The following is a 15,000-nucleotide window of genomic DNA, read 5'->3' as shown; positions in this document are numbered from 1 at the left end:
CTTTTTTAAAGACCTGAACAAAATTTAATTAATAAATAAATAAATTATTAAAATGACTGTAAAAAGCATGATTTACAATTGAGATACAGATTTCCCAAAACAAAAAAGATTTCTTAAATTATAAAATTCACATTCCAGCCTTCAAGAGTCAAAAGTATCAATTCTTATATTAATTTAAACAATTATTGTCAATCAAGTATTATATTAATTAACATATATTTTATTGCCTTAATTGTTTAAATTTGTATAACACATGATCTTGTCGATCCATCAGATAACATTTACAACTCTACGTGTTTGGTGCTTAAAACCATTGACTGATTTGTTTACATTGGTCTTTTTGACAACAGTAGACGTTCGAGCTGATAAAAAATGTCAGATCATTCTCTTCCAGCAGGAGGCGCTGTCAGAATGATACACAAAGCAGCGCCGCAGCTGACTTTGAAACGCGCAGCGCTCATATTTATTCAATGGATAACCTTATAAAGTTCCATCGCAATTCTTGCCTTTTAGTCCCCACATTTAAGACCACCTGAAATAATTAGTCTTTCTTAACCCCTAATAACACTACAGTCATCAATAAATATGAAGAGCTTTATTTCAAGAACTGACTTTCAAAAACCCTTAGCCTACACAAAATACGTTTCTTTTTATTTTGCAGAAGAGAAATATTAGGGAAGTAAATTAATATCAGCATATGAAGTATATTCGTCTATCATTGTCTCTTAGAGAATGTGCACATTAGATGCTGAAAGCGCTGTTTTTACTTTCACTTTAATATATGCAGTTTTCACGTTGCTTGTGTGATATCCATTGGCTCCCCAGACAGCAAGCTGACGTTGATTCAACGTCGATTTCTGGTTGTAAAGGTCAGTGTCGGTCGTCAATCAAATTTCGATGTTGAATCAACGTTCATTATTTGGTCGGTTTATCAGAACGTTATTACGTCGAAAATAAAACGTCGATTCAACGTCGAAATCACGTTGGCTTATCAACCGATACAGCCGACGCATCTGATCGAAATCATAACGTCGGATATTGGTTGAAACTTGGTTAGAAGAATCGGAGATCTGGGCATGCACTTATTAGAGTGGAACTAGGCTAAATGTATTTTTATTTATTATTTTATTTAGGCCGTCTTTCGCTGAATATAGGCTACTTAAACTCTAAAGTGGATTATGGAAGTTTTTAAAAACAATAACTGACAAGACTTTAACATTTTTGTCGAATGTTTAATGAAGTTATGTTTTATTCATTTTGTTGTTTTGTTCTGCCATTAGCAATAGTCGGTCCAGTGTTTACACACAGGCTGTATATATAGGCTATATAAAAAACTTGTTTAAATATTTTTCTTCATTACACGTTTTGTTTTATTTCGTGTCACTAAACATTAAAAATAATTTAGCCTATACTTTGTTTTGCAGACTCAAAACGTTATTCAGTCTATTCATTTATTAATATTTGTAAAATAAATTAATCATATTTTCTTAATCTGCTTGGGATCATAATTTTTTAATCCATAAATTAGTAATTTAAATAAATTCTTATAACAGCGACATCCCTTTAATCTTGATCAACAACAACTAATAATAAACGAATTGGAGGTCCGTTATCATTTTGTCAATAATCAGTTTTAGACTATAATTGCATCTGTCTTGAATTTAGACTGGTGAAGAATAGGACAGGACAGTCGCAACAGTGGTTGTAATGAGTGCAGATATTTTGTATTCTCTTCAGGAGTAGTTCTCAGTGCTGCTGCCTTGCATTTCTTTGGTAAATGTTTTATTTAATCTATAAAACTTTTTTTTTTTTTTTTGTATGTTTAAAAATTGTATTTAATACAAAGCAAATTAAAGAGACGTGGTGTCAGTCACCTAAACAAGACACATTGGGTTTTTTACTATTTAATTTTTACTTCTAAAATTCTTGTTTAAATGTAAGAAATATTGTATACATGTTAAAACGGTACTATATGTTGTATTAAGAACTGTATTTAACGAAAATAAAGTCAATTAGGCAAAGAAAAAAAAAGAAAAAGAAATGTCGAAAAATGAAATGTCCAAAAAAAAAAAAAACGAAACAAAAGTTAGGAAAACCTAATTGAAATTAAATAATAATTATCAAAAATAAATAATCGTTTTCTTAATCATTTCGTTCTAATCCGGTGCACTGTGAAAAGGGACCATCAATGTATCTGAGGTTGAGAGGGAAATTTATTTACCATATTTGCATGCTTTAATTTTGCGTTGCAGTTTAAATAACTTATACTGAAAAAATAAATAAATAAATAAATAAATACAACTGAAAACTAGAAATGTGTCTAAAATTAAGAAAAAAAATGAAACTAATAAAACCGGAATTTTATATCAAAATTAAAAAACAACATTAAAATAAAAGCTCATTTAAAATTGCAAAAATAGCAGGCACGAATTGGTGCGTAATAGGGAGGCGCCCGTGTGATCGCTTGCAATTTTTTTCTGATTATGAAACAAATAAACTCATAATAGGCCTAACTCATAACAAAAAATAATTACAATGTGTACACATTTATAATCATTAGGCAACTTGCCTGTGCCTTGTAAAATATGCTAGATGTCTGTTACAATTTTTAGCATTTTATTCGCGTTTTCATAGACACATGAATTGTGGTTTCAGAAATGTCAAGTCGTAACGGAGATATCCGTACCATTGATTTTTCATCTGAAACAAAAACGAAAATGGACATAAAAAGATATTTTATGTTTTATGAATAGATCTTTCTGAATCTAAAGTACGTTGTCTCCCCGAAACCTCGTTTTTTTTGTCATGTCATAAAACATGTTTTTTTAAGTGTGCATTAAGAGATGGGTCAATATAGCCTTATGTTTTTGAATTTGCATGCGAATGTTATGTCCATAATGCTTTGACATAACTGAAAAAAGAAGAAGAAAAAAAAAAGCACAATTAAAATTTTGTGAACATTCATAAAATATTGTGCTCCAAATTGTCGTTGTTTCATTTACTGTTTTTGTTTGTTTTATTTTGTTATATTTTTGTTTTATTATTTTTAATAAGAAATATAATTTAAATTCAAAGAGGTGGTGTATTAATCCGGTCTTCTACCAAAAAAAAAAAAAGATAAAAATAATAAATTAATAATAAAAAATATTACATAAAAAAAATAAACTATTAAATAAAACTATTAAACCTATAAAACTTCATAAACGATAAAAGTGCTTATCTGACTATCAGGTGCAGGGCATTTTGCACCTGTAAATGGGTCACAGAACTGCACAACAAAAACTTAAATGTATGATTTAATAACAGTTTAATTAAAATTTAAATTGTTTATTTATGTAAATTTTGCGTGACTTTGACGTGTGCGTGCACGCTGAACATTCGCGTAGCTTTCAAACACTGGAGCGAGGGAGTTGTCATGGAAACGGGCTGCAACACAACGGCTGACAAGCTGGAAACTGCGTTTCTCCCTGTTGTTTGTATTGCTTTCGGTAAGTTTAATACCTAAAATCACACAAATATTACATATAGCTCTTCCTGACACTAATTTTATGTGTTTATTTTTTGTAACTTCTGCTGACGTGTTTTAATCATAGACTGTAAAAAATAGGTTTTAATGAGTGCTCAAATGATCGAGTCCCATTCAAACACTACAGCGGAGGGAGTTGTCATGGAAACGGGACGACAACACGGCAACTAACAAGCACGAAACTTGGTCTCTCGCTGTTGTTTTCTCTGCTTTCGGTAAGTTCAGTTGCTAAAATCATACAAATATTACATATAGCTGTCCCTGACACTTCTCTTGCTTGTATTTGACTCGCTTCTGTTGACTTTAGTTCATAGAGATGGTTTAGTGTCTTCGGAAAAAGTCAGTTAGCATATTAACTGGTGTCAGAGGAGGTAACTTAACGTTAACTGAACATTAACTGAGCAGTTTATGAAATTTTCTGATTTTAATCACATCTTTATGTGTAGACAAGAAGTTTTGACAGGTCTGTTGTAGTTTTACTGGTATTTTATCAATGGGTGATTGGAAATAGGCTCAGATAACCTAAACATATACATGGTAACGTTACCATTAATCGGTGACGTCGCTGACGTAACAGAGTCTAGTTCAAAAGCAGTTTGATCTCACATGGTAGACAAATGATATTGCGAAGTAAGAAGTATAAACAATATCAAAAAAGTAAACCTAGAAGCAAATTATTGTATGTTAAGAATTTATGTTCAGTATATTCTTCTTTATCTTTTCTACATTTCACATGTGCTCTGGTTTGGTTCCTCGTAATAAACCTGGCATTCTATACTAAATATTGTTGGCTCTGTGACAAATTACTTCTTATGTTCTTATTTTTTTCCCCTGATGATGGCCTGCACCCCATAGTTGGAGCAAACCTCCTGTCGGACAGCAACTCTAGGCACAGTAAACCATATGGCTAGTAAGTTAACCTTAAACAAACACTAATGTTCAGATTTCAGTAATATATATATATATATATAGTTCAGTTATACTGTTTATTTAAAGAAAATAAACAGGGTCAATTGTGTTGGAGTTGGAGTAGCTGCAATATTGTATGAAACTGATGTTATTTTTTCCCATTATCCACTTGAACACTCAAACCTTGTACTGACTTCTACCTTTTTAGAGAAAAAACAGTTCTCAATTAGTTATTTCATTCAATTAAGTTTCTTTTGCATAGCAAGACTGGATTTATTTAAAAATTCAAGATTAAAAAACAGTCAAAACGTTGATATTGGAAAGTATTATTACCATTTTAAAGTTGTTTACTTTGTGAATATATTGTAAAATGTAATTTATTTCTGTGAACAAAGCTGAATTTTCAGCATTATTACTCCAGTCTTCAGTGTCATATGATCCTTCAGTAATTATGCTGATTTGATGCTTTACATACATTTTTTATTATTATCAATGTTGAATACTGTTGTGCTGCTATTTTTTTCTTTCAGGAGTCTTTGATTAACAGAAAATTCAAAAGAACAGCATTTATTTGAAACAAATCTTTACACTCACTTTTGATCAATTTAATACATCTTTGCTGAATAACAAAATTAATTTCTTTAAAAGAATCATGATAAAAATAAATAAACTTCACAACATTAAGAAGGTTCACACAAAAAAATATAAATCAGCACAGCTGTTTTTTTTTTGTGCAAAATCAGCATATTAAAATGATTTCTGAATGATCATGTGACACTGAAGACCGTAATGATGCTAAAAATTACAGCTTTGATCACAGCAATCAATTACATTTTAACATATATTAACACAAAAAAAACATCTTGTGACCTTGCACTTTAGTCGTATGTTATGAAATGAATAATCGTTTGTCTGAAATAATATGAACAGCAGATATGCTAATCTTTCTCTTTTTGCTTTCCTGTTTCAATCTCAGGATGCCCATCCCAAGGTTGCTAGATTACACCAGTTCCAGTTTGGATCCAGCCTCACTTGTGAAGACTTCAGAAGATGCCAGCAGGCCCAGCACTTACAAAGACTTGAGATGATGGCAACTATACAAACCTGACAAATATTATCCTTATATTGTAATCATTGCCCAAAAAGGTAAATTTGCAGATTTTCAACTTTGTATTGTTACAGTGTGGGTAATATATGTAAATGAACAATGTTTTGCATATTTGTAATTTTTTATATACTACTACTATTAAATTATTTAGCAGTTTGGACATCTTTTACCACATTTACTAAACAGCAGTTTGGGACCAAGTATGTATTTTTGATGCAGATGTAAATGACTGTAAATGAACCTAAAAAGGTGTTATATGCCTTTGTCATAAGCTCTAATAATATTGTTAAGCAAAGGTATTAATGAGATCTTTTAAAAAGTAATAAAGTGACTTTATTAAATTACCCACTATGACAATACAGTTACTGTGTTGTTGATCTACTTTTAGGGAGGAACTTGTCAAGAAATCTACTTCACAGCACATCAGTGGAAGGCTTTCCTATGTAACAAACATGGACTCAAGTTTTCCACCATTGTATTTATCCATATCAGGTTTGTAAATACATGGGGGTTTTATATTTTGCATCATTTGTCTTTTATGAAAAACACATGGAAAAAAAAAAAACATAACAAGGTCACTGGACTTCTCACAAAACATCAGTATTTTGCCACAAATATTTTCTAATTAGTTAAACTAAAATTAAACTTACATTGATAATTTGTACAGGGTTTCCGCGGGGTCTTAAAAAGTCTAAAATTTAAAAATCAAAATTTTAGGCCTTAAAAAGTCTTAAATTCGCTGTTCTAGGTCTTAAATAATTTTACACAGGTCTTATTTTTCCGATGTCCATGTAACGCTACCTCTAATGCTCATTTAAATTCTCTTTTTGTTGTTTCTGTGTTGTAGTTCTTTATTTCACTATTCCAAATATAATTTGCTGTATTTAAACTACAAATGAGACCAGCATGCAATAGCCAATCAGCTTTCTGTTATTGGCGCGAGTCTCTCTCGGATTGTACCGCAGAAGTGAAATGGATTTAACTTTTTAGCTATGGGGAAGTGCAAGTTTAGCGATACTTAGCTTGAAAAAAACTGAATATAGGGCTTGGCTAAGGCCAGTTGCTAACAACTAGATTTTTTTCTCCCTCTGTGGAAGTTACTGCGTCTTCAGAATTGCAGTAGCAGAATACAGGTCAAACGACCTTTTTCTGTATATAATGTTATCAATAATAATAAGAAATATAGGTGGAGCTAGCTGACCGCCAGCCTTCGAGATACTTTTAAAATGTTTTTTTTTTTTACTTGCCCGACCGAACAAACCGCCTGATTAAAACTGAAGTGACAAAAACAACTAACGTTAGTGAATCATCCAAAGGCAAGAAAGATTCATATTTTAATACATTAAACGTAAACAGAAATTGATAATGGATAGTGTATTTCTGGTCTATTTGTGACATACTTTAAAACAAATGAATGTAACAGCACTCTAAAGACACACACTGCGGTAAAAATTTCAAATGTATAGTTTATTTATAACATGATATAGTTCAGTAATATACCAAGTGAGCTTTTTGCTAAAAATTCTTACAATTACAAATTTTACATTAATTTTAGCTCAATAAAAAAGTAGTTAGTCAAGTAGTTACTTACATATTAGACAATATGCAACATTAGCAGAAGCATTCTCCTAGCAACGTTCTGCTATGATTCAGCGTTTTGCTCGAAACAGTTGAAATAACTCGCTCATGAAGTGACTTACCGCCACCTGCTGGTAGTTTAGTGTGTTTAAAAGTATGCCTCCACAGCCAACATTTCTAATGTATATATTTATAAATCAATAAATGTATTTAAAACATTAATCTCACTTTTAATTTTGCAGTGTAAATTATGTAATCTCACTGCTAACAGCCATTTAGAATTTATTGATAAATTCATAAAATAAATTTCAAAGGTAATGCATACATTTCAAAAGTAAAAAAAAAAAAGGCCTTTATAAAGGTAAATCAAATGCAGATTTAAGATGTAAAAGCTAATAGAGCACTGATGAAAATATTGCTTCAGAATTTTTTTTTTTACATCAGATATTTCTAGTGGTACTTTTATGGGGATAGTTTGTGTGGAATAGTATCTGCTGATATGAAAAGTTCACTGTATATCGTAGTAATAAATTTAATTTATGACAGCCATGAAATTGCGTTTACTTTTTACATTAAACACATTAAATATTACAAATATGCATGTAATATAATATCTATTTCCATTACAGGTTTCGGTCTTAAATTTCATATAAGGTGGTATTAAAAAGGTCTTAAATTTCACTTGTTCATATCTGCAGAAACCCTGTTGTGATACTTTATAATGCAGGGTACCCAGTCCAGTTCCTGGAAATCTACCTTCCTGCATAGTTCAGCTCTTCAGGAGCAGTTGAGAATTACAGACGGTTGTGTTGGATCAGGGTTAGATCAGAATTCAGCAAGTAGGTGGATCTCCAGGAATGGGCAGTCCTGTTATATTGGTTATGTATGATGGATTTTGAACTGTAATATTTTTATTGCAGATTTTCTGGGATTCCAGTTGAATACATCAGTACACCAGATGTTGGCCTGGACAGATGTACCTACAGTACACTACACTGACCTCTCTGCTTTTGCATAAATGCTGACTACTAACATGTTCTATGAAGGTATTATTATAGCAAAACTGAACACCTGTGACAGTGGAATTTGTAGTTGTAAGGAATAGTCACACATGCGTATCTGTAAATTTAAAGCCACAGAGAATACGTTTTATAGGAGTTTTTTTTTTTTCTTTTTCTCACAAACATAACACAACAGTTATACCATTTCAAATTCTCAGGTGCACAGATCCTATTCTACAATTCACAAATTAAGTAACTTATATGCTCACAGATAAAAATCTCAAGTCATGAACAAAATTTGCACATTTGCATATACAGTTGTAGTCAGAATTATTGGCACCCTAGGTAAATATGAAGCCTGTGAAAATAAAACTGCATTGTTAAAGGGTTACTTCACCCCTAATTTTTTACTTTTCCCCATGTCATTTCAAACCCATAAAAGCTTTGTTTGTCTTCCGAACACAATTTAAGATAGTTCATCTGCCGTTTTACAAAGCTACAAGCATACTTTTTGCACGCAAAAAAAATAAAAATAAAATAACAACTTTATTCAACAATTTGTCTCCTCTGCATCACCATAGCGCCATTTTGCCATACGCTGTTCTCTGTCAGCTGCATCACGTGGAAATGTTGTTTTTGTTCTAATCCAATAAATGTAGAAAACAGCTTATGCTGTTTGCGCCCAGTGGATACTCTCCAAAATGCCGCTACGGTGGCACGAAGGAGACAAATAAAGTCACTATTTTTGTTTTCTTTGTGTACAAAAAGTTTTCTTGTAGCTTTGTAAAATTATGGTTGAACCTCTGATGGCAGATTGACTATTTTGACGACATCTTTCATACTTTTCTGGGCCTTGACAGTGTTATCTACTTGGCAGTCAATGGGACAGCCACAAAGCCCCTGGTTTTCATCCAAAATGGGGGTAATGACAAAATTTTCATTTTAGGGTGGAGTAAGCCTTTAATCCTTTTTGATTAAAGTACTTTTTTACAGGTTTCTTTGATCATATTTACTGAGGGTGCTAAAAATTGTGACCACAACAGTAAAATAGAACTGGTATCTCACATGACGAATCAGTATGTGACATCCCACTCACACACTCGCGCTCTCTCCATTGATAAATACAACTTGTGGCCTTTGACCGCTTCTACTAGCACAGTACACTCAGCAAGTTTTTATTTATTTATTTTTTTAATAAATTGGAGCGAATAGAATAGAATACAATAGGTAAGTGCTAGATTCTATGCTAAATTCTAATAAAGTCTGTAAATATGTGAAGTTCTAATAAATACACATTTCAGAAAAAATGAAATATAGTCCTGCATAAATCTGGTATAACAGGGTGTGTGAATTTTTTCATTTGTGAAACAGGATTTTTGCTCCTGCAAAAAAATATATATATATTTTGAGAAGGTTTTGTTGTGTTTGTGAAAGAAACAAAATACACATTTGCAACTCCTAAAACATACTTATATATTCTCTACAAATACAAATTCCACTGTCACAGGTGCTCAGTTTTGCTAATAATAATACCACATACAATAGATGTATGGTATGCAAATATAACAAAGGGACATAAACAACTAAAAAATATTTAGGGATGCAAATGTATCAAAACTCATGATTATACATCTAAAAGAAAAACATGCAAAACTTTTAGGGAGTGAAAATGGTAAATGAGCTCATGAGTGTTCCACTGCTGCCATTGAAAGTGGTAATTTCAGGTAATTTTCATTCATTTCATTTACTCAAGTATTTGTTTTCCATCAAGGGACAGAAACACACAGCATATTTTACATATTATTTCCATTAATAATGTTTAGAAATGTACATTTTAAATAAAATGCTGCCGTTTTATATGACTATATACACAAAATAATATTTTTAGGCAAATGCTAAAAAATCCTCTAAAAATGTGTATATGGAGTGATATTACATAAAACAGCAATTTGAAATTAACTTTGTCTATGCCTGATATTGTGGGTTATGTCTGGATCACCCTTTTCAAACCTGACCTGATTAGTTCACACCCCTGATATCACAAGGAACCTACATTTTAATTGCAAAAGAAAATCGATTAATCTGCTATGTACCTCTGTCTTCTATTTTCAAGGGTAGGAATTCTTTATAAATCATCTTTTCACCAATATGTCTTTATTTTGTGGAACACAAAAGGAGATAGTGGCATAGTTTCAGTAATTATATAGAATGATAGCAATGATAGTGAATGGTGACTGAGGCTGTCTGCCTTACATCTCCTTTTGTGCCCCACTAAACAAAATTCAAACACATTTTACATTTTTTAATTCTGAAGTGAATATAGCTTTTAATTTGTAACTTCTTTATTAGCCTATAAATTACTTTCTTTGTGTTTACTTCCTATAATTTGATTTCTTTGTATGTATTTGAGTGTCAAAGCATTTTCTATGTTAGTCTTATAGACAGATTGTGCTCTAAACATGTATTTGTGAATTTTGTGTAAATAATAAATAAATTATGACTGAATTTGATGTGTGTTCCATAAATTATTGTATATACAGGCTAATTTGTCTATTAAAAAGTATGTAAGAAACAAGCAGACAATATTTATTGTGTAGCATCGTTTTACCCCCCTGAAATCAACATCGTTTCAACGTTAGGTAAGCCAACCAATTAGATCGATTTTATGTGGAATATGTGTTGATTCTATAACGTCGTTTCAACCAACTGAAAATCAACGTCGATTCAACGTTGGGTAAGTGAACCAATTGCGTCGATTTTACGTTAGTTTTGAATGGCGTGCCTGACGTCGATTCAACATTACCCCGATGAGCAAAACTGATGTTGGATCGACGTCGGAGATCAACGTCGTTTCGATGTCACGGGAGACGTCGATTCTACGTTGATTCTATGTCAGTTTGCTATCTGGGTCACCGTCGTGGTTTAAAATATAAATATGTATAAAAATACAGTATAAAAAGATATATTTACAATATTTTGCGACGTAACCCCAAAATAATGCATTTTCCATCAACGTTTTTCACTCACTGAAAGCTACCCCACCCAGCAAAAACTCGTCGAAATGACGTCAAAAAGACGACAAAGCCAGACGTCTAAACAACGTAAAAATTTGGTTGAAAAGTGAAAGACGAAACGACGTCTTTTTCAGCACGTAGAAAAGACGTCTATAAAATGACGTCCAAATTACGTCTAAATTTGGTTGAAAAGTGAAAGACGAAACGACGTCTTTTTCAGCACGTAGAAATGACGTCTATAATAAGACGTCCAAATTACGTCTAAATGTGGTTGTAAAGTGAAAGTTAAAAAGACGTCTTTTCCAGGCCTAATTTCAACCGTGAATTCATGATTACATTGTTACATTAATAATTACAGTCAAAATAAGACAATTCACGAGTACCAAAACATTTATTGACATAGTATTAAATACATCTTTCACCTAAAGAAAACAATCTACTGATCACAAGCCTGCATTTGATCAAACGCATCGTAAAAAACTGTAATATTATGAAATATAAGTATAAATATTTGTTTTCTATATAAATACATTTGTAAAAGGTAATTTATTCCTGTGAAATACATTTTCAGCATCATTACTCCAGTCTTCAGTGAAATATGATCGTTCAGATATCATTTTAATATCCTAATTTGCTGCTCAAGAAACATTTCTGATTATTATCAATGTGAACTTTCAAAAGAGCCGTATTTATTTTAAACAGAATTTTCAAAAAAAAAAAAAATCTTTGATTAAATAGAACAATTGCCAATTATAACCACACTGTCATTAATTACTTACCCTCATGTTGCTCCAAACAGCATAAGACCCTTTTGTGCAGAAGGCAAATTAATACATTTTTAACAGATGCCTTGTGTACACAAAAAAACAGCAACAATAAAATTAAGTCTTCATTCACAAATAATGTATCTCCAAAACATTTTCACAAAAGCACCATGAGATGGCCAGCTCTCAGGACAACACAACATTGATGCATCATGGTGCTCTTGTAAAAGTGTTATTTTTTTTTATAAAAATGCAATGTTTTTTTGTGCAGACAAAACATTCACATCACTTAGTTTATAAAATTGAGGTTAAACAACTGTAGTAACATGGATTACTTTAATAATGTCCTTACTACCTTCCTGGGGCTTCAAAATGGTAGTTGCATAAACTGTGAAATGGAGGGACATCAATTTATCAGATTTCTTCTCAGATCTACATTTATGTTTCAAAGATGAATGAAAGTCTTACAGGTTTGGAACAACATGAAGGTGTGATACATTTTTGTTTAACTAATACATTATTAGGTAAATCAGATCTCTCAGGGGCTCAAGTAGATCTCTGCCTAATCTCTGATCTTCTGGTTCTTCTGTTCCTTTCACAAACCCAATCCTGGATCACTGAGCCAAGACAGAAGTTTCCACTTTAAATGCTTCAGCTGGGCCACTTTTTCTTCAGCATCTAAAGTGAGAGAGAAAACAATATCCAAAATGTAAATGTAAACATGAATAACCAAAATGTCTAAAATGAAAAGTACAGACTTGACTTTTCCCTACTGTTAGGGCATTTTCACCTCAAACAGTTTTAATAAAGTTCAAGCAGTTTTAAGTCAATCAAATTTAAGTATATGTGAGGCTCACTCCTGCTTAAAGGTTTAGTTCACCCAAAAATTTTAATTCTGTCATTAATTATCTACAAATGAAATTAATATTTTGGTTTTAATCCAAGAGCTTTCTGATCCTCATAGATAAATTGTTGAATAAAGTTATTTTTGTTTACTTTGCGCACAGAAGTATTCTCGCAGCTTCATATAATTATGATTGAACCACTTATATCACATTGACTTGTTTTGACTATGTTTTTGGTTCCTTTCTGGGCATTGAAAAATGCATATCCACTATCCAGTAAATATGGGAGGATCAGAAAGCTCTTGGATTAAACCCAAATTATCTTCATTTGTGTTCTGAAGATAAACAAAGGTCTTATGGGTTTGGAACAACATTAGGGTGAGTAATTAATGACAGCATTTTCATTTTTTGGTGAACTAACCTTTTAAGATCACCTGAAATCCCTCAACAGTTCTTCTTCAGAAAAATTAGCATGTAACACCAATATTGATTCTTCATGGTCTGATTCCGAAAGCCTTTTTAATATATTCATTTTACACCTTAAGCAAGGGACAAGAATGAATGATAATATGAGTACATGAACAAGATGCTTATTTTCTCTATGGAGGTACAGCCATTTAAATTAGAGGCCACCACTGCAATTTAAAATCTGAATAAATGACAAAATATATTATAAATAACAAAAAATAAACAACACAGTTCTTTCTTAGTCGTGTAGACAATAAATGCAGTCATAATCAAAGTAGGCTACCCTTTTAATATTCAAAGTGCAAACAGAGACCGAATCTTTTAAGCATGATACAGAGCTATCAATAGACAACTACACAACTTATTATAGTCCACATACTAATAACAAATTCAATATTTTATGTAGCCTAATTTTCGCTCATTGGGGAGTCGCTCTCTAAACGTGGGGTAATAAAATGCGTGTGCGCGTTTTAATTTTGGTTTCGTTTTAACGATCAAATGAACTCGGCGGTGCTGAGCGTGGATTCTACAATACAAGAGCTTACTTTAACAAAACCTTTTGAAAGAGGCAAAGGACACAAACTGGATTTTGAAAAGTGTGTCCCCAGTGAAAATTACACCCCTGCTTGAGTGCAACTCTGCTGCTGAGTTATCATCTGATGCAAATGTATGCCGCTTTGTACAGTAGCCTATATTGAAACTGAGACGCCAGAATTGTATCCGACAGAATGTGTCAAGTGTTTTATTATATTTAATAGGGCTGGGTAAAAAAATATCGATTCTCCGATTTTAATCGATCTTCAGTTTAACGCAACGATATCGATTTGGGAAATCCCCGAATCGATTCTTATTGCGCATGCTTCACGTAAGAGGATTTACAGTCTTTTTATTTTTTTACAGTAATGTGCATTTTGCAGTTTGTTTACATGGTGTACAATGGATGCACATATTTATGACTTCTTGTTACAGTGTTCATTCAAAATAAAAGTTTTTTAAAATAAACAACTGTGTGCACCCTATTATTAATGTAGATGTGTATTTCAGTAATAAACTTAAGTAGGAGAGTTTCAGTTACCAGCATTTATATCAAAATATGGATGCCATGTCTGCAAAACTAACATTTTAAATGAAATATTGATAGCTAATCGCTATCGAATCGAATCGAAATCGGATCGAATCGAAACCATAAAAATAAGAATCGAATCGAATTGCCAAATTGGTCACAATACCCAGCCCTAATATTTGACGTGTTGCCAGTCTTGAACGCGAAAAACTTTTTGCAAATATTGCATCGCATGCTGTTGCCGTCAATATTAGCATAATTTAGCAATACTTTAGATCACTTAAACATCGTTTGCGTTAAATTTACGCTTTGCTTTAAAGTGTAGTGTACATTACAGCCTCACATTTGACAAGCTCTGGGCGAGTGGGCGTAACCGCAGTAAACTATTGATTTTCAAGGCAGCCTCGCCGCAGCTAATCACCAGCATTTGATCCGGGCACGTTTTCTAGCTCACTGACGTTGACAAGATTATACCCTTGGATATCGAAATTTGGTACTGAACGAAAATTATTTTTTTGATACTTGATTCGGTCTGTGCTTAAAAAGTATCGAACTCGATACCCAGCCCTAAGCTTGGGTATAGAGAATGGGAACCTACGTCACTGTTCATTGCATTCTGGGTAAAATTACTATTTATGTTAATATTTTTTACATAGACTAATAATTGAGGTGACTTTGTTTCCTCATGCACAGACAAATCCAAATGACATCCTGCGGCTTGTGA

The 15,000-nt window shown here is 32.3% G+C and overlaps 2 long non-coding RNA genes across 2 annotated transcripts in view; one reads left to right on the top strand and one right to left on the bottom strand.

The window, feature by feature from the left end:
* The first annotated feature begins 3,623 nt into the window (after positions 1 to 3,623).
* Positions 3,624 to 8,164, top strand: LOC141341143 (uncharacterized). Its single transcript, XR_012356629.1, has 5 exons — positions 3,624 to 3,741; positions 4,382 to 4,436; positions 5,412 to 5,581; positions 5,932 to 6,035; positions 8,042 to 8,164. It is a non-coding gene; the product is annotated as an uncharacterized lncRNA (long non-coding RNA).
* A 3,344-nt stretch (positions 8,165 to 11,508) lies between these two features.
* LOC141341136 (uncharacterized) overlaps positions 11,509 to 15,000 on the bottom strand; it is a 5,669-nt gene continuing 2,177 nt past the window's right edge. The window contains exon 4 of the long non-coding RNA XR_012356626.1: positions 11,509 to 12,578. This is a non-coding gene — a long non-coding RNA (uncharacterized lncRNA). The remainder of the gene's footprint in view (positions 12,579 to 15,000) is intronic.

Source organism: Garra rufa, chromosome 1 (genome assembly GCF_049309525.1).
Source record: "Garra rufa chromosome 1, GarRuf1.0, whole genome shotgun sequence".
Lineage (NCBI taxonomy): Eukaryota > Metazoa > Chordata > Actinopteri > Cypriniformes > Cyprinidae > Garra > Garra rufa.
This window is presented reverse-complemented; position numbering and strand designations above follow the sequence as displayed.